Genomic DNA, 24,927 nt, shown 5'->3' on the forward strand with positions numbered 1-24,927 from the left:
AAATAACATACCGTATATACTCGAGTATAAGCCGACCCGAGTATAAGCTGAGACCCCTAATTTTGCCACAAAAAACTGGGAAAACTTAATGACTCGAGTATAAGCCTAGGGTGGAAAATGCAGCAGCTACTGGTAAATTTCAAAAATAAAAATAGATACCAATAAAAGTAAAATTAATTGAGATATCAGTAGTTTAAGTGTTTTTGAATATCCATATTGATTCAGGAGCCCCATATACATGTAATGCTCCATACAGTTTATGATGGGCCCCATAAGATGCTAAATATTAAAATATGCCCCATATAATGCAGCACAAATGTTGATTATGGCCACATAAGATGCTCCATACAGACATTTGCCCTATACAATGCTGCACAAATGTTGATTATGGCCCCATAAGATGCTCCATATAGACATTAGCCCCATATAATGCTCCACAAATGCTGATTATGGCCCCATAAGATGCTCCATATACACATTTGCCCCATATAATGCTCCACAAATGCTGATTATGGCCTCATAAGATGCTCCATAGACACATTTGCCCCATATAATGCTCCCCAAATGTTGATTATGGCCCCATAAGATGCTCCATAGAGATATTTGCCCCATATAATGCTGCACATGGCTTCATAAGATGCTCAATACAGATATTTGACCCATATAATGCTGTACATGGCCCCATAGAGTTATTTGGCCCATATAATGCTACACATGGTCTCATGAGATGCTCCATACAGATATTTGACCCATATAATGCTGCACATGGCCCCGTACAGATAGTTGCCCCATATAATGCTGCACATGGCCCCATACAGATATTTCCCCCATAAAATGCTGCACATGGCCCCATACAAATATTTGCCCCATATAATGCTGCACATAGCCCCATAGAGATATTTGCCCCATATCATTCTGCACTTGGCCCCATAAGATGCTCCATACAGGTATTTGCCCCATATAATGCTGCACATGGCCCCATACAGATATTTGCCCCATATAATGCTGCACATGGCCCCATACAGATATTTGCCCCATATAATGCTGCACATGCTGCACAGACATTTGCCCCATATGCTGTTCCTGCGATTTAAAAAAAAAATGACATACTCACCTCTCAGGCCCTGGGCACTTGCTATATTCACCGGTCTGCGTTCCACCGACGGCCACCGCTGTGTCTTCCCTGGCCTGTGCACTGACATTCAGGCAGAGGGCGGCGCGCACACTAATTGCGTCATCGCGCCCTCTGACCTGAGCAGATGACGGGGAAGACTCAGCAGCGGCTATCGGTGGAAAGCAGACAGGTGAATATCGCGCACTGCGTTATACTCACCTGCTCCTGGCGCGGTGCAGTCCCTGGTTCTCCAGCGCCGGCATCTTCTTGCTGTATTAAGTGGTCACATGGTACCACTCATTACAGTAATGAATATGCAGCTCCACCCCTATGGGAGTGGAGCCGGGTCCATATTCATTACTGTAATGAGCGGTACCATGTGACCACTCAATACAGCAAGAAGCTGCCAGCACCCGGAGAACCAGGGACGTGCAGGGACCGCGCCAGGAGCAGGTGAGTATGATTAGACAGCTGCTGCTCCCCCTCCCCTGCCAACCTCTGGGTATGACTCGAGTATAAGCTGAGAGGGGCAATTTCAGCCTGAAAAAATGGGCTGAAATTCTCGGCTTATACTTGAGTATATACGGTAGATTTTTTTTCCCAAAAAGTATTTGTTACTTTAATTAAACTGTGATTTTATGTTTTTCATTTTTGTTAACATTGAAAACATTTTTTCCATTTTTTTAGAATGTTTACTAGTTTCACAAGTTGACTTGAACCTGCAATCCTTTGATCACATTGATAATACACTGTATAACTTATATGTACCAAGGTGCATTATCCAAACTATCAGTGTTTGACTGACAGTTAGCCTATCAGGACGTCACTACCAGGATCTAATACAGACCTGGGCAAGATGCGGCCCGCGGGCCGCATCCGGCCCGCCTGATGATTTTAAACGGCCCGGCACCGCTCCAGCCGCCAGACGCTTCTGAGCAGCCCATGATTAAGATGGCCGCCGGAGTGCATTGGTCATTTGATTGCACCCTGCCATACCCACTGACTCCGCCCGCTGTGTGATGCGTTGATCATATGGGGCCCCATGTGATCTTGCATCGGCGGTCAGGGCGGCGGTCAGGGCGGCGGTCAGGGCGACGCTGGTGGGCGGGGCGGTGCTCACTGGCCGGCCCTGTACATCACGTGCGTACGTCACTCCAGCACCGCGCGAGATGTGCTGCGGTGAAAGTTGCTGGCTGGCGGTCTCCTTCGGGTGAGGGTGAGTATCCGCGCGGTCGGGGGGAGAGGGGGTCCCTGTGTTGCTGGGGAGTGTGAGGGAGGGGGACTACTACATGGGGCTACCGCGGCTATCACATACTGGGGGTGCAGGGCAGGGGGGATTGCTATCAGTGGGGATCATCTACAAGGGATGGCTACATTAAGGGATACTACATATTGGGGCCCAATACTACCTAAAGTGCGGGATATCACACACTGGGGGGGGGGCAGGGCAGGGGGATTGCTATCAGTGGGGATCATCTACAAGGGATGGCTACATTAAGGGATACTACATATTGGGGCCCAATACTACCTAAAGTGCGGGATATCACACACTGGGGGGGGGGCAGGGCAGGGGGATTGCTATCAGTGGGGATCATCTACAATGGATGGGTACATTAAGGGATACTACATATTGGGGGCTACATGGAGAATACTACCTAAAGTGGGGGATATCACATACTGGGGAGGGGGGAGTTTAACATACTGTTTGTTTATGAAAAGATAGAATATGACATATGTATACTATTGGGTAAAAATTAGTTAATTATATTAGTCCGGCCCTCTAAAACCATCCCAATTTCTCATGCGGCCCCATGGCAAAATTAATTGCCCACCCCTGATCTAATAGGATAAGGAATATGGCAGACACGGAGGCCATTATTACGCCTCCGTTTGCCAAAGCAACTCATCAGAACCCCACAATCTCACTGTGGAGGTATTGATGGACTGACAAAAGGAGCGATCTCGCTTTGTCAAATTCCTCATATTCCAATTCCACTATTGATAATGCCATTTGAGGGGTTAGAGTTCTAGGGTTGGAGCTCGCTCCAGTCCCAGCATACACAGCAAGAGCACTCCTGTGTGTTGAAACAGCTTCAGCTGCAGATGCTGTGCCTGTGCCATACCTGAAACATAACTGTAAGCCTGATTGCATGCAACCCCTTACAATCTGAACCTAGAGTTATGCCCATTTGCAACAAGTGACATTCAGCAAAGAGGCACCCAATAAACGTAGCATACTGACTCAGTCTGCTGCCATCCAGCAGGTTCTATGGTGGACCTGGATGATGGTGATGAGAACATTTTTGAAAATACATTTCTTCAACAATTCAATCAAACCAGAGTTAAAGTCGGGAATCGGAATTAGTTTTTCTTTGTTGTGTGTTACAAAGACAAAGTGATATGCAAGAATTCCTACCATGGAGAATATGGATGCTGTTTTCTACAGCTGAGTGGTAGATATTATGTTAACTTTTGCCAACTAATAGAAATAAGAACATTTTATTCTTGACAGATTTTCGTCATGAATTCTCATCTGTTGTTTCTACTATGCACCACCAGCGAGGCATACCATTTTCAAAGTTCAATTCATGACAATAAGGATAGGGCACAATGCCATGTCAGGAGTGCCAATCTATAGATTGGTTATGATGAATTCAGCAGTTGAACTCTCATCAATCAGAAATTTAGAACACATTTCAGCAATATGCCATAAAAAGAGCTGTTCAATAGAGTTGAGCGACTTTTACTTTTTTAGGATCGAGTTGGGTTTCGTGAAACCCGACTTTGTCAAAAGTCAGGTCGGGTGAAATCGGCCAATTATTGCGAAAAGTCGGGGGCCGACCGAAACACGAATCCCAATGCAAGTCAATGGGGAATCAAAGTCGGCGGTGAGTGGAGGACAGGAAAACACCTACAGTGCCCATTTTAATGCCAAAAACATCAATTCTTATTTATTAAGCTTGTCAATCTTAATTTACTTTATATTAATAGTTAGGCATTGAAAACACGGGGTCATTTGGCTTAAGTTGTGAGGGGGTAGGGCTGGCTCAAGATTTTCGTGGGCGCAGGAAACGCGGAATAGGTCACGGCAGTGGAGCAGGGAGAGGTAAGTATTTCAACTTTGCAAGTTCTGTGATCCTGAGCAAGCAGGGAGGGCCCACTAGTTGGCACTGGCACAGGGCCCCTCATAGTACGGCGGTGTGTTTGACGGCGGGTGGCGCCTCCCACTGCCAGAGACACTTTTGCGTACTATGAGGGGCCCTGTGCCAGTGCCAATGAGAATGCCCCCCCACCTGATGAAGGAACCTGCACTTTCATCTGCACCTTCCTCTTTGTCCCCGAGTAAGGTATTATAGTAAGCGGGACGGGGAACCTGACTTTCAGCATGGTCAGATTTTGGCTGTTTAGAGTGCAAGGGGAATGTAGTGGTCTGGGTCAATGTACCAGCAGACTCATCTAGCAATGGCTGGGCAATGGGCAGGATGAGGAGGAAACACAGATATAGGCCCAAAATAAAAAAAGTAGGCTAAATGCAGTTCAAAATTGGTAACAGGACTAAACAGGTGGCATTGCTTTGTTCAGTGGAGGACAATTGTAACGAGTGGCTCAGACACAGTTAGTAGGCCCAAAATAACAAAAGTAGGCTAAATGCAGTTCAAAATTGGTAACAGGACTGAACAGGTGGCATAGCTTTGTTAAGTGGAGGACAATTGTAATGAGTGGCGCAGACACAGGTAGTAGGCCCAAAATAAAAAAGTAGGCTAAATGCAGTTCAAAATTGGTAACAGGAGTGTTACGTGTTACGGAACCACTCAGCACCCAGAATATGTTGTGCAGTTATATGTATGTATAATAGGTTCCATGTGAGATGCATTTCCCTAATGCACCAGCCCACAGGCTGCGCCCCTGGGCAGAGGGGACATGATATTCCTCTTTTGTCTACCCCCTCACCTTTGTAATTCCCACAGTAAATATCGGCAGGCTCCGGCCACCTGCGGCTATTGTAATGTATGTCTGGCCTGCTGCTTTTCTATTAGCCTGCCCATTGTATCTGTGTTATATATTCTGTGTCCTGTGAGTAAAATGTTGTTATACTGGAAATATGTGGAGACGCAGTGATCTTTTATATGCGCCCCTGTAATCAAGGAATTCCAGCCAGCGTCCTTCATTCTGACTCCAGCCAAAGCAGAGTGGACCTCCTGGAACACGGGGTGGTACTGAAAGAGGTACTCCAACACGGCAGACCCCGTTACACTGGCGGCAGCAGTGAGATGTGATACCCAGTCTACAGGAGGAAAGGAATGAATGGAAAACAACTACCAGAAGTTAAAGAGGACTACATTAAAAGATCTGGTGGAAGCCCGAGGGTTAATCGCCAGCAACAAAACACAAGCGGATTTGATAGCAGCCATCATGGAACACGACAGTGCAGCGCCCCCCAATGTGAACGTGGAGGAGACTGAATTCCAGAGGGAGGTAAAGAACAGACTGGCGTTCTATGGCCCAAACCCTGCAGTAGAGATCATACGAGAGGTGATGGCTGATGTGCGTACTGATCTGAAGGAAGAGATGGCCGAGCGGACCAGGATAGAGCTAGCCAAGATGGAGTTGGAAGAGCTGACCAAAGTGGAGCTGGCCAAGATGGAGAGTCAGTGAGCTGGGGGAGCACTGGCCTTCGACCAGGTACCTTCAACAGTAAGCCACAAAAAAATCCAGTATAATGCCGTCCGACAGTTGGGGGAGGCAGAGGAATACATTGATCGCTTTCTGCAGGACTTTGAGCGGCAGTGTGCCCTTCATCAAGTGAAGCCAGAGGAACGAGTTCAGATTCTGGCCAGCAAGCTGACAGGCCGGGCAGCGGACGCCTATCGCACGGTACCTGATAAGGACTGCATGGACTATGAGCGGATCAAAGAAGTGATCTTGGCCCGGTATGCGCTGACATCAGAGGCATACCGCCAAAAGTTCCGCGGACTTATAAAACGAGTAACCGATACCCATGCTGAATGGGCCTGTAAATTACGGCGGTCACTGCTTCAGTGGGTACAAGGGAGCCAAGCAACCTATAATGTCGCCGATTGTGATAACCCCAGGGTTATCCGCATGTTCCACGTGAATATGCTGAAGCCCTACCGGGAGCGCCCTGAAGAGGTAGTGGCCATCTGTGCACCTGAAGTAGAGGATTTAGCCAGACTTCCCTTGCCGGACGTCTTAGGGGAATGGACTCAGTATAAAACATGGGACCAGGTACACTTGGGTGAAGACCTAGGCCCTCGGGAGAGACAGCAGGCGGAGGAGTTGTTGAGGCAGCGACAGAGGATGTTTTCGGGGAGACCAGGGTACACTCGCCTGGCACAACACAAGGTTGAGACCCAGGATCAGACCCCTCTGCGACAAAACCCCTTCTGCCTCCCTGAGTCTGTACGAGAGGGGATGCAACAAGAGATACAAGAGATGTTGCGTTTAGGGGTCTTTGAAAAGTCAGATAGTCCCTGGGCAACCCCCGTAGTGTTAGTGCCCAAGAAGGATGGGACTACACGGTTTTGTGTAGACTATGGTAAGTTCAATGAGAAAACAGTGACGGATGCATATCCCATGCCGCGTGTAGATGAGTTGTTAGACCGGCTGGCGGGGGCAAAGTATTTGACCACCATCGATCTATGCAAAGGCTACTGGCAGATTCTCCTTAGTCCTGACTAGGACTAAGTTAGGGCACACGGGATGCGTGTGTTCTCATCTTAGTTGACTGCTGCCAAATTGGATGTGAAGTATTACGGCCGGAGAAATCAGGACACAAATGCAAGCAATTGTCTCTCAAAGTTTTCTGGTTCTTTATTCGTCGGACCGCTCTTTTTATGGAAAAATTGGGCAGTCTCAGCACATTACATCATGGGTTTTTCCAACTTAACACTTATCAGAAAACTCTTTTGATCTTACATGTTCTATGTTATTATCTTTATTACTATAGTACCATAATTCTAATGATTATTACTTTTAATCCATTTCTGTACCGTTATCGCCCTAATGGCGCCTTTGGGTCAAGCTGACATCTGTCTATGCACGTATTCTACTTATCTTTGGTTTATTTGGGATCAATTCACCTTCGTGCAGATACATTTACTCTCGATAAGACTAGGGGATTTACACGGATCTTGGTACATCCTGGTACAGAGTAATCAACAGAATTTAGTCTTGTGACAGTGAATCAGAAAACCTTAAAGCTACACAAGTCTAATGTTAAGCAAAGCGTCCATATTGGTTTGATTTAAGTATATCTTCATATGCCATATATTCTCCCCTTAACAGTCCCCCCTTTGGAGATATGCAAAATCAAAACTCTGATCTCGTCGAGCCTATCGATCTGCTCCTTTGCGCCTAATCTGAAGCCTATCTAACTAACTAACCTTCACCGTATAGACGAGACGGTCCATCTCTAGTAGATGGACCCCCTCCTAACGGACTTTGCACAGGAGGAGTCAGATCCTAGTCCCTCCCTCATCGGTTTGCTTCAGGCAGATGTATTCCGGGGGATGTGGATCCTCTCATGGTTTTTACAGCAGCTTCTTTCATCTAGGGGATCTTTGAAATCAGCATGTATGGTCATCATCACTTTGGTTTCCATGGTCCTCATCATCATTTTCTTAAGACATGTAGCTATGCAGGTAGAGAATTAAGGCTTAATACAGTTAAAACAGATAGAATAGCTATTGTAAACTTAATGGGTCAATATGTGCCTTTATGGTATCCCCAGTGTATTTTATAAACCGTTGTTGATTATAGTATAGGTAGTTTATCCACTGTATGTTCTTATTTATGGGAATGGTGGGTTTAAGCCCAACTGCTGTCTTGTTCCTGGCTTTGAATCTATCAGTTACCCCCTGTGTGCCCCAGTCACTTTCACCAGTGTGCCACCCAACAAGTGACCAATCCTCACAGTTTGAACCTTCCCCTGTTTCAGCAGTGGGACACAGATGAATTGTGTGTTTAGCCAGATGTCAAACTGTGCCATGGGGCCTGGGCATTCTACTATGAGGCAATAGTCAAATTGATATGTTACTCTTGGGGTGGAGATATTATACCAAAATGTCACTATACCCTTCTCATGAGTGACTACCCCTTGGTGACTGGCTACCCCTTGGACTAGGTGAAGGATAAGTGTCAGACGGATGAAGAGTGGCAGCCGCCACTGGATTCTGGATCTGGCATCTCCTTGCAGTAGGAAGTGTGGACCCATGGACTGCTGTGGTAGTAGGCAGGACTTGGAACGGGCTGTCATCTCTAGGTTTGAACCTCTTGGTGATGAGGAATCAGTCATCAGGCAGGATCTGGTGGACACCTTCTAGGTCCTCAGGATCTGGGATGGATGGAACTTGAGAACAAATTTAGTCACATGCCTTATTTAACAATAAACTTAGTCTGCATATAGACAACTGTAGTTAGAAAAGGTATAATCCTAAACTGGGAATATTAGTAGGGTCCTATAGTGCTGAGTTTGTAGGACCTGCTAGTGTGTGTGTGTGCACATGCGTATGTGAGACCTAAGGGAAAGACTAAAACTCCTTATGCTATAGCTCCACTGTTTCCTGTCTAGCATTAAGTATGTAGGGTCATTTGTTCGAGGCCTTCAATTTCCCTTGTTCCTCCTTAGGCGTGTTTCATCGGTGTGGCTCCATCTTGGTCCCTTTTCTTCTTCTCTTCTTTGGATGCTTGCTTCTGGAATGTTAGGACATCTTTTTCCAGGGATAGCCCTTTTTCCCTCCGTTTCTGGATCCATATTAGAGTACAGATGAGATGTTTCTGTGTCAAGTAGTATCATTGCTGCTTCTTTTGCTGTTGCTTCAGTTAGTCTGCTGCCCACTGCTTCCCTTGAGGTGTCTCCAGTGTGTGTGCGTCTTCACCTTTTACCACCGCAACTCTTCCAGGCATCAACGAGGACTCCATTCGTTCTTGTATGGCTTTGGCTGTCTCAGACCGGCGTTCCATTAGCCATGATGAAGTCTCTTTCCCTCCAGATTGGTCGTGGCTGTGTGTTGAATGGACCTGTTGCATGCTTCTATCAAGGCCCGCAGCCCTGCCTTTGGGTGGAGACAGTGGTTTTGCTGGCAGCAGGAATCTTCTGTAACTACTGCTATACCAGTGTGCGAACGGCCTTCTTGGTCTGCATACCTTGGTCAAACCACAAAGAGCGTCAGGTCAGGATCTTCCAGAGGTCTTCTTGTCTCATGACAGCGAGACAATCGCGTTGAGCCATTTCAGAGTCGACTACCTCTTCCACTGATGTGTCCGAGATGTGATCTTCACCTTCTCCCCCCTTGGCAGAGGTAGGAGAGTAGCTGGATTATGAACAGCACATCTGGAGACAGTGACGTTGAGCAGAATAGGGCATTGCAGACGTAGCAGGTGCTATGGCAGACAGGTGCTATGGGCCAGGATCTTCAACTGGTGACCCATAATGATGTCAGAAGCCTTGTCCAGTACAGGTGGGTTGCAACGTGGTTCTCATGCAGGTTGGGACTCCACGGGCCACTGGGTTAAGAGTAGTACCCAGGAGGGCGTTGTCTCCTTCCGTGATGCTGTATCAGGACTCCAGTTGCATGGCTTGCTTCTCCATGATACAACAGGCAGAACAGTTTGTTATAGTCTGGCAGTCCTAGAGCAGGAGAGGATGTGAGTGCAGATTAGCATGTCAAACCCACCGATGGCTTCCTTGGATGAACTGAAATGAGTGTCCTTGAGGCATGTGTAGAGGCATCAAGGCTCCAGAGATGGCAGGAAACTAGTCCAATGAAGGACTGTAGCTGTGTTGGCTTGGCTGCCAGGATGTAGCATAAGGTATTCCGTCTACATATATAGTTGGATAGAAAGTAGGGCTATTTGGGTTGGTCATCTGACAGTCAGAACAAGTCTCACGATATTCTGCATTCTGCGTTTGACAGCTGGTACATGTCCAGTCGTCGGGAATGTATATGGGCGGTATCAATGACTGTTATGCAGATGTTGCAACTGACACATTTTCTGTAGGCGACTGTTTGCCATAAAATTCAGTATCCTTGTGTCATATTCCTCTCTCCATGCCTGTCTTCTGACTTTCTTTACCATCTTATAAAATTCTTCAGGGTCCTGTAGGATTTCATAATATCTAAGCCTAGGACCCTGCTCTCTACTCATTAACACATTCTTCCATACCTTCTTATCTAATCCTCCCCCCTTTGGGGTTGGAGGGTTCTTTTTAACATGCGTTTTCTTTCCCTGCTCCCCTATGGGTCGTGTCTGTCTTATGTGTGTTGACTGACTACTCCCACCCATTCTATCATCTGAATTCTGAGTGCGTCTGAGGGACATGTGTGTCTATCTCTTGAGACAAGTTCCCACGGGGTTTTGAACAGTTGGCTATGTGACTGTGAAAGCTGTATGTACTCCTTATGTCAAAGGAAAGGAGTCTTCAGTGATATTGCGATGTCTAGTATTTCGAACACAGTGATATAGGAAGTTAGCTAACAATTACCACCACGGTATTTAACAATTCTTCTATACCCCGAAAATGCGTAGTCTAAAAATGCCAGATAAATTGCTAGAATATCTGCTTCCACAACACTTTCACTTTAACAAAAATCATTTCAAAAACCATCTCACAGAAAAATGCAGTGACATTAGTCAAACATTAACTAAAGAGTAACAATGGACTTCGGATCTCACAATACCAGAGATATCTGTACAAGTAAAAGCAATTACCATTCAAGGAATTTTCTTCCTACATGAACACATTTAACAACTAACTTTACAATTCTAAAGTATGCAAAACAAAACCGGTTAACTAATTCTCTAATCTCACAACATATATATACAGAATGAATTCAAAACTTTAACCATATGTTAGTACGCCTCCTGTCGGCAAACCATATACCATACAAACAGACAAAAGACAGCTTAACCTAGCACTGATGTCAGATACTGCGAATTCCTGACAACAAAACACTTCACAATTTATCAATCTATATGCCAGCCTGATCTGTAGAGATAAAAAGTCTGTACCTGGGCAGAACACACTTTAGGTAGACAGGGAGACAGCAATCACTCAGTCACATCAATACGGTAATTGTAATTACCCTTCCACCCTTATAGAATAATACCTATGAACTTACGCTGCAGCCAAAACATCATCACCATAGCCAGGTGATCTCCGGTGGGCATCCGCAAGAAGTCACCAACCACTTAGAGGTTGTAAAATCACTCAGAGTAATCAATCCGCTACTCCCACTTGCCCACTGGGAGAGACACAGTTCAGACTTCAAGCTGAGAGCAGGACCGGAACCAGAGTGACAGTGAAATTGCTCAGTACGTCTCCCTATCTTTGTCAGGCTGGCTGAGGTAGTATCACATATGCAAACAAACAAAACAGCAAAGCAGAGAGTCAAAAGCAAAAACAGATAAGGCAGACAATTAAGGAAATCGTGACCAGGGTGGGTTTTTGGTGCTAGGACTTGTCAGAACGGTCACTATGTCCGAGTCTGACAGCCGACTGACCTTTATCTCGGCACAGAAACACTGGAGGGTTATAGGTAAGATGAATAATTTTCTTACCTAATAGGAGGTGAGTAGTGTATAATAGCCATGATCCGTCAAACTCAATCTGACAGGTGCCCCGCCCCTATCAAAGTGTATCAAAATGTGTAACCCCTCCCCTCCCCTTGTCTGACGGCTGGTATCCAGCTGTCCCTCCTTGTTTGATTCCCCCTTTTGATATAGTTTAATATAGTTTAATTTGTTGTAGTTTTGATATTATTCCCGTATTTTGTGGAATAACACATGTTTATAATTATAGCCTAGTCGTGTATTTATTTTACACGTGGTTTATAACACCTTTCTCATTTGTTTTATAATAGATTTTATACGTAGCCCCGAGTTTGATTCTGTAAGCTTTTGTTTTATTCACAGTGTATCCATATAGTGAATAGGGCTGATGTTTCTGTATGCAATCCTACATCCTGTTATGTGAAAAGTATTCTCAAACACTAACTAAATGGTGAACATTACCTAAATTAGGTTAACTGTGGGTCAGAGGTTTATAGCACCTAGGTCAAGCAATTGTTGTTGTATTTGCGTACCCCATAAATGTTTATTCTCACAAACAGAAAAGTTATTGTGTCCTGAAGATGGCATCTGAGGTTATTTGTTTTTTGTATTAGCTTTCTCAGAAAACAGCTGTGTTATCTGAGGGTCAGATATTTTTGTACAAACTCATGCTGTTTGGTGATCTTTGTGAAGCAGAACTTTGTTTTATAACACATTTGTACTTGTATTGTACCTGAATTGATATTTGCTTTCTCTTTTTTGTGTCCTGAAGATGGCATCTGCAAAGTTATTTGTTATCTACTGAGGCCATTGCAAGTTGTGTTTATTCACATTGTAGCAGGTTTTATCCTTGTGGCTGCCTTATATACACAGAAGAGATATGCACCAATGTCACAACACAAGTTATAATTAGTGTTGAGCATTCCGATACCGCAAGTATCGGGTATCGGCCGATACTTGCGGTATCGGAATTCCGATACCGAGATCCGATATTTTTGTGATATCGGGTATCGGTATCGGAAGTGTAAAATAAAGAATTAAAATAAAAAATATTGTTATATTCACCTCTCCGGCGGCCCCTGGACATCAGCGGGAGGATCCGGCGTCCGGCACGGCTTCTTTCTTCAAAATGCGCGCCTTCAGGACCTGTGGAATGACGTCCCGGCTTCTGATTGGTCGCGTGCCGCCCATGTGACCGCCACGCGACCAATCAGAAGCCGCGACGTCATTCCTCAGCTAAAGTCCTAGAATGAGCGCCTTCTAGGACCTGAGGAATGACGTCGCGGCTTCTGATTAGTCGCGTGGCGGTCACATGGGCGGCACGCGACCAATCAGAAGCCGGGACGTCATTCCACAGGTCCTGAAGGCGCGCATTTTGAAGAAAGAAGCCGTGCCGGACGCCGGATCCTCCCGCTGATGTCCAGGGGCCGCCGGAGAGGTGAATATAACAATATTTTTTATTTTAATTCTTTATTTTACACTTTAATATGGATCCCAGGGCCTGAAGGAGAGTTTCCTCTCCTTCAGACCCTGGGATCCATGAGGATACATTCCGATACTTGATGTCCCATTGACTTGTATTGGTATCGGATATCGGTATCGGCGATATCCGATATTTTTCGGGTATCGGCCGATACTATCCGATACCGATACTTTCAAGTATCGGACGGTATCGCTCAACACTAGTTATAATATGACCCAATGTTACAACACAAGTAAAACCAAAGACACGATATTGTAAAAAATTTAAAAAGATTTATTTCTCACAATAAAACAGCATCTCAAAGACATTTCATTACTATAAAAATTCATACAGAATATAAAAAGTAAAAACATTAAAATAGTACAATGAACAATTACACTTCTTACAAAATAATTAATATAGCGTTACAAGGCGTGTACAGCATTTATCCAGTACATTCTTTACATCGTGAGCCACATGGTTTGCAGCATCGGTAGAGACCTTTTTTTAGGTAGCAGAGTTCCACGTGTGGTACCTAATGACGGGGAATGTAAAGATTGAATTGTACGGGGAACCGCCGCTAACTTCAACGGTGTAGATACAGAGCGTGTCTCACTGTTGGTAATTTTTAATTCATCTAAAAGCTTCCTAGTAGCGGGGTTACCCACAACTGTAGACGGCATATTTAGTTCGGCCATAGCCTGCATAAATGAATCCCAACCCGGTGGTAAATTTCTACTGTTCAGAGCATGACTCTGCGTTGTACTACGTACCAAATCCAGTAAGTTAGACCCTGGTATTACGGATCCTTTGAAAATAAATTCAGCATTATTATTCCATGCTGTGACATTTTTATTCTGCAGCAGCCTGTTTAGTAAAAATTCAGCATTCTTTTTATATCTTTGGTTTATATGTCCGACAATTTCAGCGATCTCATGATTTTTATCAGAGTCGGTATTTGGCAATTGCTGCTGACCAGGATCAGGAGGGCTAACGAGATTTAAAGCCGTTACTTCTTTTGAGCTGTGCCTCGTATGTACCAAGTAGCGTTGTAGCACAGCGCTATACATTTTAATTTTCACATCATCGGGAATGTCACGACGCTGTAAAATGTCGCTAATCTCACCATCAAGGCGCCGAATAACACTGTCGCGTATGTTATCTGTAGTACCGGGTCTTAGTTTGTCTAGCTCCTGTTTGGGGACTAGATACATTTTCGCTGTATGCTCCATTATCTTCCGGCGATCAGGCTTGTTATTATTGGGATTGCAAAAGCTAAAAGAGGACCGATAAACCCGCCGGCCTGTTTTAGTAGGCGCTTCTTTTTCTTTATGGGCTGAGACCTGTCGCTCAGGGTTCTTATAGCTTTACGCCACTTCTTTAATATACCTTTTTGGCGCTCTTTCAGCGGAATCCTGCCTTTTAAGATATTTAATGCAATCTCGCCTATGGCTGTAATTAAATCATTGCTTGCATCGCGCAAAATAGACTTTCTGACAGCGGGGGTTGCTTTCACTAGGGTTTTTAAGAGAGCCCAGTTACGCCGGAGCCTCTCAGACATCTTTACATCACAACGACCACAGCGTAGAATGTCTGATACCTGGTAAAATTCACTTTTTAGAAGTTTTTTTCTTCTGAACATAGACAGCGGGCAGCGCGGGTGGAAACAACCCAGTCCTTAAACGCAGATCCTCAGGAGTATTAGCTCTCAAATCTACAAGCAAATACCCGTAAGGCTCCCGCGTGGCATCCTCAAAAGCTTCTAGGAAAAAACGTGTTTTTCCGGGATACATCTGACGAGCTAGAGTTAAAATTTGTAATTTATCTCGGGGGTTGTTAAAAAGCACCATGTACTTTGTGTTTAAATTTATCGTACGGCTTTTCTTGCCCTGACAAAATATGTTTTGCACCAGGTAGAAAATGCTGAGATTTCTGTGGTGCACATACTTGGTAAAGGCTTTTTCTATCTCACAATTCTCACTAGCACTCTCCATGAGATCATCAACAATCGCCAAATTCACCTTCTCCGGTGGGAATAATTCGTCATCTACGAATGTATTCGGCAGACCCTCCACAAATCTGGCGTGGGGAAAAGAGAGAGAGATTTCATCATATAGTTTTTGCCAACACGAATAAAACCATACAATATTATCAGGTTTCTGAGAAAAATTAGCTTCAATATTATATAGCAGCTGTTTTACAAAATAGCTCTTTCCAGAATTAGACGGGCCTGCTAGAATGCACGAGAACGGGTGTTGCAGACGCGTATCCATCACAATACTCGACTAATACCCAAAAGGTAATGTTGTGAAATCGTCTAATAGTCGCCGCTTTGTATAAACGCACTTTTGTGTTTTGCGTAATGGCCTTGTTTCAATATCCCAGTACTTTTTATTTCTCACAATGGACGCCTGCTGTACGACAATACGTTTCTGAGTTTCTGCGGCAGAATTGCGCGGGTAGTCCAGAACTAGATCTTTCAGACTGTTGAAATTAATAGATTGAGAGTTACCAACATTTAGTGTTATCCCCTTAACTTTTAAGACAGTTTTACCGGTGTTGAGTTTGTAGCCGTAAGTTTTGGGGCCCGCGGATACAAATTCTGTGATGTGTGTACCATCGGGTATTTCACTGGTCAGCTCCCCCAGGTAATCGCCTAAAGGCGGTTGCCACTCACCATCTCTCTGTACAAAAATAACTGAGTCTGTGTCGTGATAAAGGCACCTCTCCTGCAGCCGGTCCAGCAGCGAATAGAGCTCTAACCGAGCATACGCTGTTGTAAAACACGCTATAAAAATGTTTGTGTTTTTGTTGAGTGTGTGGTGGCCTTTTGCATATTTCCAGTTAATGGTTGCGGTGTCATCATCAAGGAAATGTAACATCGAAATGTCATAGTAAGGCAGGAACAAATACTTAAAAAGCTCATCTGGATCCCTAACAATGCTGGTACATGATAGATTAGATCTCTGAGCAAACTTTCCCCATAAAGAATTTAAGAAAAGCTTGGAGATCTGGCGCTTAGCAGGATTGACAGCTATATTTTCAGGCCGTAATTGGACACCTTCTTTTTCAAGAAAAGAGTCAATGTACTGCCGTTTCTTGGCGTCATCAGTGCACCAGCTAGGATAACCAGAGGCTTCCTGCTTATCCCTAAGATGTAATTTAATGTAAGGCGCAAACAGATCATCAGTGGTTTTAGGAAAATGCCATATTTCATAGATGTGAGCGATCCGATACCCTTTTTCTATCGCCATCTCGAGCTCTATAGTGCACCAGGTGCCTGTCAGCGCCCGTTCTTCATCACTGTGGGCACAAATATCTGCCTGGGAATTTGCAGCGCATGTGTAGCAAAGGGAAAACATTAATTTTTTGTTGAGTTTTACCGGTAGAACTGGAAAAAATAAATCTCTCGGCGGGTAGACCTTGACTCTAGCAATGCCAAAGTATTTTTTAATGAATCCAAAATTGTCGTAGATGATGTCTGGATGGCCTACAGGGTATGTTTTAGTTTTGTTTACAAAGGGGTACAGACTGGTGAAATCGTAGTAGTGTAAAGTCTCCCCTTCTTCCAGATGGTGATAGAGCTTAATGGCGTTAGTTCGCCCGCCATAAAGCGCATCACGGGGGTCTAAAGGAGCGGGGAATTCCATCTGACGAAGAAATGTTTGAAGGTTAGAATCATTTTCAACCATTTCATTCCACTCATGTTCCCACATCAGTCTTACTGTGTACCCGCAACACTGTAAGTAACGCTTTTTAGCTAAAAAGGTGTAATATAACTGGCCGTAGGACGTGCTTGTGACCTTATTTGTGTCATTTTCATTATAGCACACGGGACAACCGTGGTAAAAACACCCCTGAAATTCAAAGGCTATGTGCTGGCCGCTAACATAGGCATAGCCATCTAGAAAATACTTCCCGACCTGTTTTTCACCGCCTCTCAAAGCGTGCTGTATGTCGATGTTCTCAGAGTGGGCTACATACATGAGCCACTGTATAGCGGGTGTCGAGTAGCGCTTTTTTGCCTTGTGATAATTATCACCAGGTAAAATGGCGATTGTCTTTTTTGGAAGAAATTTAAACCGGTACATTGTCATACACACCGAGGCCAGGGTGATGAGCTGAAAAGGATCAACACACCTGCTCACTACAATCCTTTGCTTTTGACGCTTACAGTATTTTTTAACATTTTTCTGGGTCATCTGCATAATACGCTCTCTATAGATCGCGCAGGCGTGTCTCAAAATTTCAACATCTTGTTTGCAATAAGATTTTAGCTCGGCCTTGAAGTCAAAAGTTGTATTTACCTGTGTCTCATACCACTCCAGGAACTCTACCTTCTCACCAGGTGACATGTACTCCACCCCATAATATTTTACATCAGGTATGGGACCTACATAGTTTTGGTTTTCTCGGGTATTGAAAAAGTGTGGAAAATGTCCTTTGCCTCCTGAAAAGCCCATGGCCTGTGGTAATTTACTGAGTTTCATGGGGATAAAATTTAGAGAGTCTATGAACCTTATAGACAAATCGGGTAGCGACACACACAAGAGACGACCACCTTGGGTTATCAACTGTACTTGTAGTTTTTCAGAAATCAGTTCCTTAACAATAAAGTATGCATCATATCTTCCACCATTGTGGGCAATAAATGTATGATCTGAAAATTTACCGCTTGTAAAGAACTGTACAAAGTCATGTGTACAGGTATCGCCCTCAAACTCCCAGGAGGGGTGGCCATACAGCGTTGTAGCATAAATGTAATTCGGGATGTGCGTGCCTGTCTCCTGCATACATTCAAAATCATAAAAGATATAACAGTCTGACTCATCCTGTGCTACATACTTCCGCATGTAACAAAGATGGGCATCGAATTTATTTATATGTCTGCGACATACAGGACAGCGCAAACCATTACATTTATGCTCTGTTTCACTATTTCTGGGGACAAAAAGGTTGCATTTATCACAAAATGTTTTAAGTCTGCAGAATGCCGGGTCGGCTAACCCCAATTGTTTGTGATAATCTAAGCACACGCTCGAGCGGCAATAAACTCTGCAAACAGGACATCTGGGCTGTTGGTCGGCACCGCTTTCTATGCAATTCTCTCTCTGACAGGCTTTACAAAAATACTGACAGGAATGATTGTTTTTGTGGTGAAACACTGAATTGCAGAGCTCACAAAAGTACTTAGCGCCGATAAAACCCTTCATATTTTTGATACCGTAGTAGTGATTATCATGGAACAATATGAATACAATATGGGCAGCACGGTGGCGCAGTGGTTAGCACAGCAGCCTTGCAGCGCTGGGGTCCTGGGTTCTAATCCCACCCAGGACAACATCTGCAAAGAGTTTGTATGTTCTCTCCGTGTTTGCGTGGGTTTCCTCCGGGCACTCCGGTTTCCTCCCACATTCCAAAGACATACTGATAGGGAATCTAGATTGTGAGCCCCATCTGGGACAGTGATGATAATGTGTGCAAAATGTAAAGCGCTGCGGAATATGTTAGCGCTATATAAAAATAAAGATTATTATTAGATTATTATGAATACGGTTTTGCCAATAGCTGTATTACCGCTCTCAAAGTAACGCCAATCGCCCTGACTATAGTACAGTACTTTAATGGTGACCCCCAAATATTTTTCAAATGCAGGGATGTCGCTAAAACTCACTAATTGATCATCAGGGATGCCCAGTGCTGCGTGTATGTTTTTAGAGCGGTTCAGTAAAACACCATCACTGACATCCGTGTCGTCCATCAGGGCGCACACACTGGCAGCCAAACACAGATTTGACTTGTAATTGTTAAAATCATACAGCCATTGTCTCTTTTGTTAAATGATCTGACTGCTCGCTATAGATTTCAAGCGCCTTTTTACACCACCGCGTCGGTTTTTAATAATGGTGACGACTAGCTTTAGCGAATTGGATGATATGCATTCACTGTTACTTTGAAGTGCGCGGGCAACAGCATTTAAAAAAGATTCGGAATTAAAATCTTCACGGGTTTGTTTTGTAGTGAAAATAGGATCTAAAGTATCACCGGCATCAAACCTTAACTGTACAAAGTCGCCAGGTTCAATGTCCCTGATGATTCTATCCAGTAATGCCTGAATGCCTTCATGAACAATATTCAAGCCCTCTTCAAATGACCGTACACGCTCCAAATTTACAAATCTAAAATGATCTGTATGTATATGACCATTGAAATTGCGGAGGGCCCTTTCATGATGATGGATGTGTTGCAAAAATACTGTATGATCGGGGCGCCGCACATTACCAGCAGCGTCAGCGTCTGCGGATTGTGAATTTTGTGTAGATGCCTGTGCGGCATCTGCAGAGCTGCCTGGACTATGTGAGTGCTGTTCTGACTCTTGTGACGACATCTGTGGTGACTGTAGAGGCATTGCAGGACACATGGCACCACGGCGCCTCCTAGAGCATAGCGCCCGTCTAGCGCTGACCAACAATTTTAGAGCCCTCTTTATAACTCTAGCCCTATTATACCTGGGTAGTGTTAGTTTAGGCGGTTTATGCATGCCGTAGCCGACCATATCTAGTCATAATGGGGTCGCTGTAGTTGTTATCTCGCCATCCAGCAGCAGGCTCCGAAGTGCGTATAGTTTGGACTTATTAGCCTGTGTTGGGTTTTGTGTTAATAATAATTTTTCAAAAGTATCGCAAAAAAACATTATTTTGGGGACCCAGCGTTTGTAGCGTAAGTAGCGGCCGATGTGTTCCTGAAATACAAGCATTTCAACGGGGCCCCAGCTGCGGGATTCATGCTGCAGATCTATAGCTGGCGCATGAATCCGTGGCTTTTTACACACCTTAAGCTCTTTACACCCCTTAACATCAGCCGGCCGCGACCTCTTTGACCGTTTCTTAACATTAACATAGTTAGATACACAGACATGAGATATGTCACCCAAATTAGAGGATCCTGAGGGTCCGGCCCCAGAGGCATTAGCAGGCCCCGTTACACATGGCGCTGACGGTTGCATAGTGTGGGACATACGTATAATGAGCGGTTCTATGGATGGTTGCTTACCATCAGCGAGCTGATCAATCTCGCGATCATACTCTTCACGACTCATCGTGGCTGTTGCACCCACGGCGCAGGATGCGGTTGGTGACTCTGTAACATGTTTTGTTTTCCGCTTATGTTTTCGGGGTGCATCGAGCACTTCTGGATATAGTGGCGCGGGGTCATTCACACGGATTGTCGATGGCTGACCGGTACTTGAATGGGGTATTTCACGATGGTCCGACGGTACAGGGTTTCCTGCGTCCTGCACCACGCAGATCGGTGATAGCGGATATGCTCTAACAGAACCATTAGCCGTCTGTATCGCCGGCCACGCTTGTGCTGCGCCATTCTCGGTGATCTGTAGCGGCTGTAGAGGTGCTGGAGGTGTTTTTCTCATGACTTTGTGCTTAGCTGTAGGAAAGATTATACATGTGTCAGATATGTGCGAGACCGTCGCAGGCCGCTGCGCATAGCTGCAGGAAAGATTATACGTGTGCCAGATATGTGTGAGACCGACGCAGGCCGCTGCGCTTAGCTGCAGGATAGATTATACATGTGTCAGATATGTGGGGGCCATGGATCTCAATGATGAAGCACGTGCATCATTGACTGTACAGAGACTGTGCATGTATACCAAAATATACACTTACGGGATAGCGATGTGTGGTGAATGATTGCCGTGGCGTCTTCTGCAGCTTCTGCGATGCTCTCCATTAGCTCCGGTATATTCTCTTTTGTGAAAATTCTTCTAGGCTTCAGTTTACAAGCTATAAATAAAGATACAGGCCTTAGTAGAGGCGTGGTGGATTTTCGCAGAGCGGTTGTGCAAAAAAAACTTTTCATACGATTCTCACCTCTCCCTTTTTTGCCCGCCGGTCCGAGCTGTTTTTTAGGTGCTCTAGAATCAGGGCTGTTTCTCGGCGTGGGGGTCTGGTACATCAGTTCCTCAACAGGCGGCTGATTGTGTTCCGTGGTGGTTGGTTCTGGAAACATGTCGACATCTGTAAAGAATTAATATATATATTTACACGTCTAAATACTTAAAAGCTATATACACACACACACACATACATACACAGCAGTCACACAACGCACCTATGATGCCTTGAGTCAAATCCCACACAGCAGCGACACCTGCATTAGTGTTACTATACTCAGCTCCAGGTGTATCACACTCCAGAGTAGGCACGCTGAAGCCGTTTAAAAAATCATCGCTATAGTTGCTGATAAATTCATCTACAGCATCGGGGGTGTTCCTGGTAAATTCATCTAGATTATCGGGGATGGTCCTGATTAATTCATCTTAAACAAGAAAGAATAAACAATATAAAGATAATATATAAAAACAGCCCTTAGTTAGAATGGGACACTAACAGATACATGTATATAAATCTTGAAACATACCTATTACCGAATCCGCAACTTGACTGGAAAAAGCCGAAAAATGTTGGGATTCCATCTAAAATAAATTATCTGTGTAAATTTTATGCGCAATCTATATTATCCACACACCACTACTCGTCAAACTCAATTATATACCCCAACAAATAAACTGCTCCCCGTGTATAAGTATTCTTATACTAAGCAAATCATGGGTAATACGGCTAAGTCTTTCTATATTAATTATGCGCCACAAATATGATTTATGCGGTAAAACTATATTACACAGCCCCACTAAATATACCGCTACTGTATAAATATGACTATAAATATGTCTATGTTAAACAACACACATGTAGTAAGTAAACGCTGCAGGCGCTAGTTAGGGCGTATTGACAGTTATTAACTACTGTATTACATAAATTATGTTATAATAGTTGCCCGCGGATAAGTCTTTCTATATTAATTATGTACCACAGAATATGTTTTATGCAGTAAAACTATATTATACAACGATACTAAATATGCAGCTATCCTCCAGTATAAAACTAACTTATTAGACAAATAACACCCTTAATTATGGTTTTAGAGATGCATAGTTAAATATAATTAAGCATTTGCGAATAATAACACAACTGTCTTATATACTTACATTTAGAATAGCTTGCTTTTTTTAGTCTGGTCGGACTTCTGGTGGTTGTCTGATGTACTTAGTGGGCCAGCCACCTGTATTTATCCTGAGTGTCAGAAACCAGCTCACCTGTTAACACCCAGAAACACACCCAGTTACGCCCCACCACACGCCTGCTGTTAACACCCAGAACACAACCATACATGCAATTAATGCATGCATTAACTCACGCATGATATATCCGGATTAAAACAGGAATTTTTATACAGCTGAATTTCTGAAAGAAGCAGGCTGTTGATTAACGAACCACAATCATTTTAATCAATCATGACGTCTAAATCGTATGATGCCATATTAGAAAAACAATATTTTACATGCCGCGCACCCGGCTCATTCTCGGGTATTGACAAATTATTTAGATCTGCAAGAGCACGCGGTATAAAGAAATCTGATGTTATTGCCTGGTTAAATAAGCAAGACACCTACACGCTACACAAGCCTGCTAGAAAACGCTTTTTGACAAATAAAATTTACGTCTCGGCCATTGATGCGCAGTGGCAGGCGGATCTCGTAAGTTTAATTGACTATTCAAGGGAAAATGATAATGTCAAATACATCCTGACGGTGATTGATGTTCTATCGAGATACGCATGGTGCGTAGCCTTGACAAACAAGACAGGCGCTAGTGTCGCCAGATCGTTCGAATTAATATTTCAAAATGATAAGCGCATACCGAAGAAACTGCAGACGGATCGCGGCAAAGAATTTATAAATTCATCACTCAAACAGCTATGTAATACGTACAATATTCATCACTATTTTACAAACAATTATGTAAAAGCCGCTATGGTCGAGCGTTTTAATCGCACATTAAAAACCCGTATGTGGCGCTATCTTACGCATCATAATACCTTTAGGTATATTGATATTTTACCGGATTTGCTGCATAGCTACAACCATACGTACCACTCAACGATCCGCTGTAGTCCCGCGTCTGTGTCAGAGAGAAACGTGATGCAAATCTGGCGCAATATTTACAGTTCTACTATTACTAATAAACCGATTAAACCGTCTTTAACGGTCGGCTCTCATGTGAGAATATCGCGCTATAAATCGACCTTCTGTAAGGGCTATGAGAAGACGTACAGCGATGAGATTTTTTTAATCACCGGCGTCTCCAATAAATTTCATAAACCCCTTTATAAAATCAGTGATTTAGCCGGAGAGCCTGTAGAGGGGTCATTTTATAAGGAAGAGCTGCAAAAAATACCTATGGATGAGGATCGTGTCTACAGAGTAGAAAAGATTTTGAGAAAAAAACGTGTCAGGGGTGTGAGTCATTGCTTTGTCAAATGGCTGGGCTACCCCGAAAAATTCAATAGTTGGATCCCGGCCTCGGAGTTGACAGATATATAACCATGGAAGCGGGCTCATTTTTCGTGACATTACCCAGTAATTCGTCAATTAAAATCTACCCTGAAAACACAATATCGGAGTACAATACCAAGTTAGCGCGGGCCGTTCATCTTTCGGCAGATTATGAGGTTGCGTTAACGGAAATACAGTACCCCCATACGTGGAACACGTTTGATGCTTTTGAAGGGAGCTTCTACGCGGCTAAACACGGCGAACCTTTAGTACAGTATCACATAAAATCAGGATTTTACTCGTCCATTCCTAAGCTAGTTGGCGCGGTCAATGCCCGAATAGAAGCGCTGTATTTATCTACGCCTGCCTACAGAATACGGTATGATGAGCTACGCCGCGAGGTGATCCTGACCGACCCATCCCCTATACAGTTTACTCTGGGTACTAAGTTAAAATTTATTTTCGGCCTGCAGACCGTCGATGACTCCCCCGTTGCTTTAATGCCATGGAATCGCCGCTTTTACCCCGATTCAAAGGCTGGTTTTTATTCGCTTTTTGTATACACTGATATAATTCAGCATCAACTTGTAGGTGACAGTTACGTTCAACTGCTACGAACCGTAGAAGTTAGCGGCGATGATAATGATATTGTCACGGTGCGCTACTCACGGCCCGATTACATACCGCTGTGCAAGCAACACTTTGACTCCATAAACATTACAGTCATGTCGGACCAGGGAACGCCGGTTAAATTCAGATACGGCAAGTGTATAGTGCGATTACATTTTAGACCTCGCCAGCATTGACACGATAAAATGCTGTCTCAAAGGGTGTATGGAGATCCTGCTGTTTATGCCCGCTACTATACTGCACAGTCGGGGCACGGTCTAGAGGGATTCCGCGGGAGCGAGTACATGTATGGCTCTGGACTGGCAGGACTATTTAAAGGTTTATTTCGTCGCGCCGTGCCGCTTTTCAGAAAAGGCTTAGAATTAGTAAAACCACACGTTCGGACGGCTGCCCGGAACATCGCTGCAGATGCCGTGACATCCGCATCGACTGCCCTTATGAAAAGGATAAATACGCCAACCCATCAAGACGGCTCTGGGATAATCTATGTCGCTAAAAAGCCCAAAAAAGAAAGCGCCGCGTTTGCCCTCCTTTACCGCCGATGCTCATGAATAAAACTACATCCAAGAGACGCCCCCGTCAGAAACGAGTAAGACGCTCTGCGGACGACATCTTCTAATCAGTTACCATGGCTTTCCTGCATGACGCTTCTGTAGAGTGCGCAAAATCTGAACTGGATATTTTTGCCGTACCACCAACTCAAACAAGTATCGAGAAATCTCTATTTGTAGAAGTACA

At 44.3% G+C, this 24,927-nt stretch overlaps 1 long non-coding RNA gene across 1 annotated transcript in view; it reads right to left on the minus strand.

The window, feature by feature from the left end:
* Positions 1–11,743, minus strand: part of LOC138664876 (uncharacterized) — a 100,606-nt gene extending 88,863 nt beyond the window's left edge. The window contains exon 1 of the long non-coding RNA XR_011318398.1: positions 11,696–11,743. This is a non-coding gene — a long non-coding RNA (uncharacterized lncRNA). The remainder of the gene's footprint in view (positions 1–11,695) is intronic.
* Between the last annotated feature and the right edge of the window lie 13,184 nt (positions 11,744–24,927).

This window comes from Ranitomeya imitator, chromosome 2 (genome assembly GCF_032444005.1).
Source record: "Ranitomeya imitator isolate aRanImi1 chromosome 2, aRanImi1.pri, whole genome shotgun sequence".
Lineage (NCBI taxonomy): Eukaryota > Metazoa > Chordata > Amphibia > Anura > Dendrobatidae > Ranitomeya > Ranitomeya imitator.